The sequence below is a fragment of the Ptychodera flava genome, assembly GCF_041260155.1.
Source record: "Ptychodera flava strain L36383 chromosome 3 unlocalized genomic scaffold, AS_Pfla_20210202 Scaffold_25__1_contigs__length_14229661_pilon, whole genome shotgun sequence".
Lineage (NCBI taxonomy): Eukaryota > Metazoa > Hemichordata > Enteropneusta > Ptychoderidae > Ptychodera > Ptychodera flava.
In genome coordinates, this window is record NW_027248279.1 from 6,677,272 (window position 1) to 6,685,437 (window position 8,166).

The 8,166-nt window shown below is 39.6% G+C and overlaps 1 long non-coding RNA gene across 1 annotated transcript; it reads left to right on the forward strand.

Moving 5' to 3' along the window:
- The first annotated feature begins 240 nt into the window (after positions 1 to 240).
- Positions 241 to 7,901, forward strand: LOC139125309 (uncharacterized). Its single transcript, XR_011550190.1, has 2 exons — positions 241 to 566; positions 7,842 to 7,901. It is a non-coding gene; the product is annotated as an uncharacterized lncRNA (long non-coding RNA).
- Positions 7,902 to 8,166: the final 265 nt, after the last annotated feature.

Sequence of the window (8,166 nt, forward strand, 5' to 3'; positions counted from 1 at the left end):
ATTAGCTTGTTGATTCAACGCCTGATGCAGTCAATACGTCACGAATCCATCGACTTATTGAAGCCTCTCTTTGAGGCAGCCCTTGAAATAATGAATAATTATATGCGTTTCGAAGATTAGCATATAATTACTATCTATTCGTTACATAAGAGAATTCCTTTGATTGACGCTTGTGTCACCAGGTGTTGAATGCGTATATATTGGTGTAAAGGTCTTTTGTCTTCAGTCTCGGGTCGAAACTCCACGATGTCCACACAACAGTCAACACTGCAGAGATACTAAGGAGCTGACTTCAACGCCACCTGGCGTAGCATCATTATTTGCAATTATTGCCCCATCTCGACAGTTGAAGCTACCTCGCACAATTCAAGAGGACGACCAGTTAGAACAATTCAGAAACCATTATGACGCTGCCAAGAAGGGTGTACTGACAGTTACGAAGTTCCTTAAACCATGCAACAGACAGCAGTTTGAGCACGAAGGGAGAGTATTTGATCACCTGGAAGTCTCTTTGTATGCAGTCTCCAAAGGGGCACACAAAAAAGCAAAGAAGTCCCTGAAGTAAGGTATTTGTCTCGTTACTTATCGCATGAAATTATCTAAATTAGCAGACGAGCGAATTCGGCTTGGGGACCGTCTACGAGTAGATTTCTGGCGAATTAGCGTATGAAACCGTTGTCGAGAAATGAATGCAACGCTCCGGAGGAGAGGAGAACAGAAAATTAAGAAGATGAATCTAAGTCCCATTCCAATAGGTTTTTCTCATGAGCAGCTTGTTTCAAAAACGTCAAAAAGTTTCTTAAACCTTACGGGCAACCTGCGACCATATTTCGTCCAGTACTTCAGCTTCCACCTTCGGATCGACTCACGGTTTCGTTGCGGACGGTGGTATTTGCAGAACAGATACTTTTCCAATCTCTTCTAAGCAGGCAACGACCAGTGCATCAAACTTTCTGCCCAATCAACTCGCTACTCATCCATCTAATCCTGTGTAGTATCAAAACTTAATTTTGTCTTTGACTCTCGTCATTGTCCTAGTAGACCTGAGTGAAGCAGTTTTTAGGCATGTCTGTAGTGGGCACTTTGCGTTGGTCATTGAAATTTTAAAAAAGCCATTGTCTGCCATATGTTAAAGGTATTTGTCATTTAGCTTCAGCTTGCCTTTCATTCATTCTCCCATGCCATCTCCATTCTCCTCCACCTATTTCTTGAAGTAATTGCTTTTCATGCAGGAAGCATATGTTTTGTGAACAGGGGTATTTTGTAATATTGCTTGAAAACCGTTGCAATCCCAGAATTCGTCTCTTCCTTTCTGTATGGGCTCTATTGCAGAGGGGAAGAAAAAAGGTAAGATTGGTTTAGCGGACCTCGGGGCATATCAATAAATATTCAGAAAAGAAAGATTTCCGTTGTGAAGATCACAGGACTAACTCAAATGTTGAGCGGTAACTCTTCTTTGTTAGCCTACATGTGATTGGGAATTCCATGGACGTTGACGTTTTTACAAGCGCTGTAACTTTATGAGATTTTTACTGTAAATATTTGAGGGAATTTCTTGGTATTTGCATTGTAAAATTGTGGGATTTGCTTGGGATTTGTTGTGTATGAATTTGTAGGATTTGCTTGGGTTTTTGAAGAATAAGCTTAGTACAATTACTTTATATTTAATTTATTCAGTTTGCTTTACTGTCAGCACAGCTTGTTATTGTTTCTCCGAAGTTGTAAGCATTTGTCAAACATTACGTTTGCGTCCACTGTCATGTTGTATGCTTAAATCGTCTGTTGAGACAGTCTCTCCACAATCTGTGGCTTAGATGATGGTTTTTCTGACCATGAATCCTGTTGTTTGTGAGGGCGCTTCATGTGGTACGGACGTGTTCTCTGAGTGCTCCTGTTGTAAGGCATATAGTTTGTGTATTGACGGCTGAGTTTTGAGTTTCCAGTGAGGAAACTGCCGTGATTTTGCAAGGTGATTGCTCGTAGTCAAGTGTTGGTGTCTAAGCTAGCAGCAGGTAGAGTACTGTGGTCCTGAGAGAGAAACTAATTATCGTCGAAGAATCCAATATGGCGTCGGCTATTGTCACGAGGCGAGGAAGTGCGTCGATGAAATCCAAGCCGGCGAAGTAGAAAGAAGGTGCAAGTTGTGTGTGTGCTACATGTCAAAAAGAGTCAAAGATACTGATGCTGCACTGGAGAGTGGAATTTGTCAATTTTGGCATCATATTGGTTGTGAAAGTGTGGCGCGCGAAGTCTATAATTTTCTTTGTGACAATGCTAATGAAGACACGAGTCCCATTCATTCGTATTTTATGAAGTGCAACACTTGTGCAGTAAATATGTTAGCGAAAATTACAAAGATAGAAAAATAGCAGAGTGATATGCAAGATGAGATGAAAGATTTGAATAGTGCTGTCAGTCAAGTCCAGATTAAATATGAAGAGATGAAGTCTAATTTGTCAGACATGAGAGAAGTAATGTCCAACAGTGTGAAAGAGGAATTTGATAAAGAGAGAAGAAGAAGCAATCTAATAATAAGGAATTGCAAGGAAGGTTCAGCTAAAAGCGACAGAGACATTGTTGGAGATATTTTCAAGGATATTGGTGTAGCACCAGGTAGTTTCGAGATTCAGAGGCTTGGAACACAACAGGGCAGTAACTACGATAGACCTATGCGAGTACAATTCCAGGACAGACAAGCACGTTATAGGGTTCTTCAGAAATCCAGTAAACTGAAAGACAGTGTCAACGTAGAATTCCAGAAAATATTTATTACACCTGATCTAACCAAGCATGAGCAAGAACTGGATAAACATCTGAGGGCTGAGCTGAAAAGAAGAAGAGAAGCAGGAGAAACAAACTTGAGAATATATAGAGGGATGATTGTAACTTCCTCTCAAGCAAAAAAGTAACAGTCAAGTACAACACTCAAGATGTAAATAGTGTGACTAACAAGTTTGTAAATAGCTCTAAGGATATTAGAACTGTAAATAAGATATCTGAAGAAAACGGCAATGGGCATAATATTGAGACTTTAGAAACAAGAAATGGGAAAGATGCAGAAAATGGTGAAATTACAGAAGACAGTCAGAACATTGAGCAAACACCAATGTATCCACTTGGAGTTAGAACAAGCAACATGGACACAGTGCATGGTAGTAAGACTACTGTTTCTGTTAAAGCTATACTACACAAGTGTAAGAGAAAATCGTCGGTCACAACAGAGGACAGCAACGAAAATAAAGTGTCATGCATGTTTACAAATGCACAGAGTATTATGAATAAGAGGAGCGAGCTTGAGGCAATTTTGGAAATTAAGAAGTATGACATTATCGCAATTACAGAGTCATGGACTCATGATGGTATCCAGAACTCAGAATTGACTATCCCAGGCTATGCTGCACTGTTCAGACAGGATAGAAAGAATACTCAGGGAGGAAGAGGTGGTGGAGTCTTAGTCTATGTGAAGACCGGTATTGATGCCATTGAAATAAATTCTCCGGACATTTCTTCATTCACAAATTCAGTGTGGTTTACAATACAACTACCTTCCTCATCAACTCAACTTGTATTTGGTACAGTGTATAGGCCACCGAGTAGTGATAAAGAAAACAACAAACGGCTGTTGGATATGGTGACTCAGATGTCTCGAAATCACATGGTAATGGTTGGAGACTTTAATTACCCAGATATTGAATGGTCTCAAATGAGTAGTGGACAACAGGGAGAAGCATTTCTGGATTGCATACAGGACTGCTGCTTAACTCAACATGTTGATTTTCCAAGGAGGGGACCAAACTGCCTTGATTTATTATTCTCTTCAGAACCTGGAATGATTGATCAGTGTTTACAGATAGGGCATCTTGGCAGTAGTGACCATGTGATGATCGAATTTGATGTTCTCATCGAGTCAAGTATAACTAAGGAGTGTGATTATATGCAAGATATAGATAAAGCAGACTTTGATCAGATGCGCAAAGATATGCAGATGGTGGATTGGAGATATTTAGCTAACATGGACATTCCATTATCAGACTGCTGGAAATTTTTCAAAGAAAAGGTGATGGAAGCAGCGGGTAAGCACATACCATTAAAGAGAAGACCAACACATAACAGACCAAAATGGCTATCAAGGGATGTACTGCATGTGATAAGGAAGAAACATAAATTATGGAAAAAGTTTTGTGTCTCTGGTGATTGTAATGACTTTGAGAAATACAAGATGCATAGGAATGTAACTACAAGAACAGTGAAAGAGCAAAGCTCGCATTTGAACAGAGGTTGGTGTCTAAAGTTAAGGAGAATCCCAGGCTATTTTATTCATATGTGCCTACAAAGCAAAAGACAAAGGAAACCATTGGACCCTTAACAAAGGAAAATGGAGAAGTGATTTCTTCAAGCATTGGGAAAGCAGAAGTGCTAAATGATTTCTTCTCATCTGTGTTCACATGTGAAAGAGACCCACCACCTCCAGCAAATGTTAATGTGCAAGATAGATGTAGCTCAGGAACACTGTCAACCATAGTATTTGAAGAGAGCATGATAAAGACAAAGATTGGAAACTTGGATGCTAACAAAGCTGCAGGTCCAGACCAAATAACAAATAGAATACTGATCGAGTGTAAGGGACAATTATCTTTTCCGCTGTCGATACTATTTAGTAGATCTTTGAAGGAAAGACACATACCATCTGATTGGAAGATGGCTAATGTATGTCCGATATTTAAAAGGGGAAGACAACAGTACCAGGTAACTACAGACCTGTGAGTTTGACATCAGTTGTGTGCAAGCTTATGGAATCATGCCTGAGGGACAGTATTATTAGCCATTTGAAGGTTCATCGCTTGATTAACACATCTCAACATGGATTTGCATCTGGTAAATCATGCCTGACCAACTTGCTTGAATTTCTCGAAGACATAACAGAGTATGCTGACAAAGGGTCTCCAGTTGACATCATTTATTTAGATTTTGCCAAGGCGTTTGATAAGGTTCCACATAAGAGGTTGATTCATAAACTGCATATACATGGAATAATGGAAGACATCTCAGGATGGATACAGGAATGGCTAAGTAATCGGCAGCAAAGAGTGGTCGTTTGGTAAATGTTCTTCATGGAAACCAGTGACTAGTGGTGTACCACAAGGATCCGTATTAGGGCCTGTTCTGTTCGTCATTTTTATAAACGATATCGATGACAATATCCATGCTCGTCTTAAGAAATTTGCCGATGACACAAAGGTTTATAGAGAAATTCAAAGCTTTAATGATCACGTAATGTTACAGAGAGATTTGGATCATCTGGTGGACTGGTCTAATAAATGGTTGATGAAATTTAACATTGACAAGTGCAAAGTTATCCATGTTGGACGTGATAATCCCAAATGGAATTATGAAATGGGCAATGTGCTTCTGGAAGAAGTTGAGGAAGAAAAGGATATTGGAGTTATAGTGCACAGAAGTTTAAAACCCAGTCGTCAGTGTTCAGAGGCAGTTAAAAAGGCAAATCGTGTAATTGGTATGATTAAGAGATCATTCACATCCCACACAAGAGATATCATGCTCAGGCTTTATAAGCAATTTGTGAGGCCTCACCTGGAGTATGCTGTTCAAGCGTGGTCTCCTTGGTTACAAAAGGATATATGTTTATTGGAGAAAGTTCAGGCTCGCTTTACCAAGGCTATCCAAGAATGTAGAGGCAAATCTTATTTTGAAAGACTATCCTTACTTGAATTAACTACCTTGGAAACTCGCCGTGTGAGAGGTGATATGATAGAAGTGTACAAGATCTTGAATAATATAGATGACTGCAACATAATAATGGAGCGATCTTTGTCTAAAACTACAAGAGGACATGTAGAGAAACTACAAAAGAAATTGTGTAGACTGGATATCCGTAAATACTCCTTTTCCCTTCGCATTGTTGATGAGTGGAACTCATTACCGGACTATGTAGTACTTTCGAAGGATGTAAATAGCTTCAAGAACAACATTGATAGATACTTCCGTACCATTAACAGGATCTGACATGGGATGTTATTATCGCAAGATAGTCAATCCCTAGTATACTGAACTGAACTGAACTGAACTGGTTTCCGCTAACGTCGGCGTCTGATTCAACGGAATGATTTACTCCAAGCAGGTTGGTTGGTGAATGTTTATTAAGTTTCATTATGTTATGCCAAGCATGGTATTTTCTATTCCTCAAAGGAAATCTGCATCATCAATTTCGTTTACGCAGATCTTTGAACACTTGTTAAATGTTCGGTACGTGAACTTGCGAACAAATGTTGATTTTCTTTTTCATTGCCAGTTGCTCTGGGTAGAGTCACCAGTTTTGTTTTGTTTTGCTTTGCTTTTTCTCTGTATTTTTTTTTGCGTGTTCTCAGTTTTATGGGGTGTCAAGCAAAGTTCGACTTTTCGTAAATTATAAGCGCTGCCTTTTTTTTAGGCTCCCTGCTCTCATTTCTGCATCACATTCTAGTATGTTGGTTTTTCGATAATCAGTTAAAATTGCTTCTCTGGAGCGTCGCTGTTAATATTTTCGTTATTTACTGTCGTACTTTATTTTTCGCTTGGTTTCGGCGTGTGGGAATCCTGGCGCAGAAGCCGTAGATGCATTATTGCACGAACGAAAACAACTTGTCATGTCCTCCGTTCAAGCCTGTATTGTCAGCTATCCATCATCTTAATTTTTCTTCGATAAGGCCATATTGTTTGTTCTGGAATGTCCGTTTGCAATTTTAAGCGGTTTGCAGATTTTGTGAAAGGTCTCTTTGCTACCCTAAAGTGTCGTGTACATCACACAAAGAAGCACACAGCCAGTGCCCGACGATTTTTACGAACCATCACCTTCCATTTTAGATTGTCTTACTTTCAATATGCTGGTGACAGTGTCATCCTTTCGGTCGCTCCATGGTTAGAGGCTAGTTTTCTACAATGGTAATTTGGCTTTATAGTTGTTGTAGAGTTGTAATTATCTTCCAGGCGACATCCTTCTAGTCTGTTTTTTGATTGCTGACTTTCATGTTTTGATGTTTGCCATTTGTGCAGTGCTGTTGGAATATAATTTGATATTGCATTTACATTAACGTTATCTAGACTCTTTCGAGAGTGAATGACTTTTCTGTCATGCCCATTTTCATGGCCTGTTGTTTATGGTTTTCGCCAATTATGTCTTTCATTGAGACTATTCTGGAGTGAATGACTTTTCGTCGGTCATAACCGTTTCCAGGGCCTGTTAATAATTGCTTTCGCCGATTATGTCATCCATTGAGGCTATTCGAGAGTGAATGACTTTTCTGTCATGCCCATTTTCAGGGCTTGTTTATGGCTTTCGCCAATTATGTCTTTCATTGAGACTATTATGGAGTGAATGACTTTTCGTCGGTCATACCCATTTCCTGGGCCTGTCAATAATTGCTTTCGCCGATTATTTCAGATTTCAGATTTTATTTATTTCAATACAAGGCCTCGGCCCATCGTACATTTCAATTGAAAGTAATATGAGAAAGAGACTGTCAATATTCTTTCGCCGATTATGTCATCCATTGAGGCTATTCGTGAGTGAATGACTTTTCGGTCATGTTCTTTATTCAGGGCTTGTCAATATCATATGTTATTATGGCTTTCGCCAGCGATCTCCTCCATTGAGGCAATTCATGACTTAATGATGCGAGGCAGCATACCTTGGTGACTGAGATTTCGGGATATTAGCTTGCAAACCTGGTGTGGTTTATTTGCAAAAATAGTTTTGTTCTTGCATGTAGCCTATTGGCATCACATTCGTGACTTTTGTTGATGGATCTTCTAGTTTGCCGTTTTTTGCGTTATTTTTTTTCCAGATGGAGCAATGAAGAACAGAGTTCGATGGCCCAGCCTTATGTAATCTACATAAACCCTTTCAGATGTGATGTCAGTATGGAAAGCAGGTTCACAGTATCAAAGTACAGAAATGGAGGGCTCCACTGGATAAATTGGTATTCAACGAGCATGACTATGGATGCTGTATTCCCTGCCGAACCGATCTTCCACATTGCAGTCCATCGCCAAGACTGGCAGTATCATTGAAAATGGTGGTCTATAACGACATCAGAGGGTTCCATACTTTATCCGGAACAGTCTATTGTACGGTACATCGTTTGGTTCATCCTCTTCAATCTACATTTG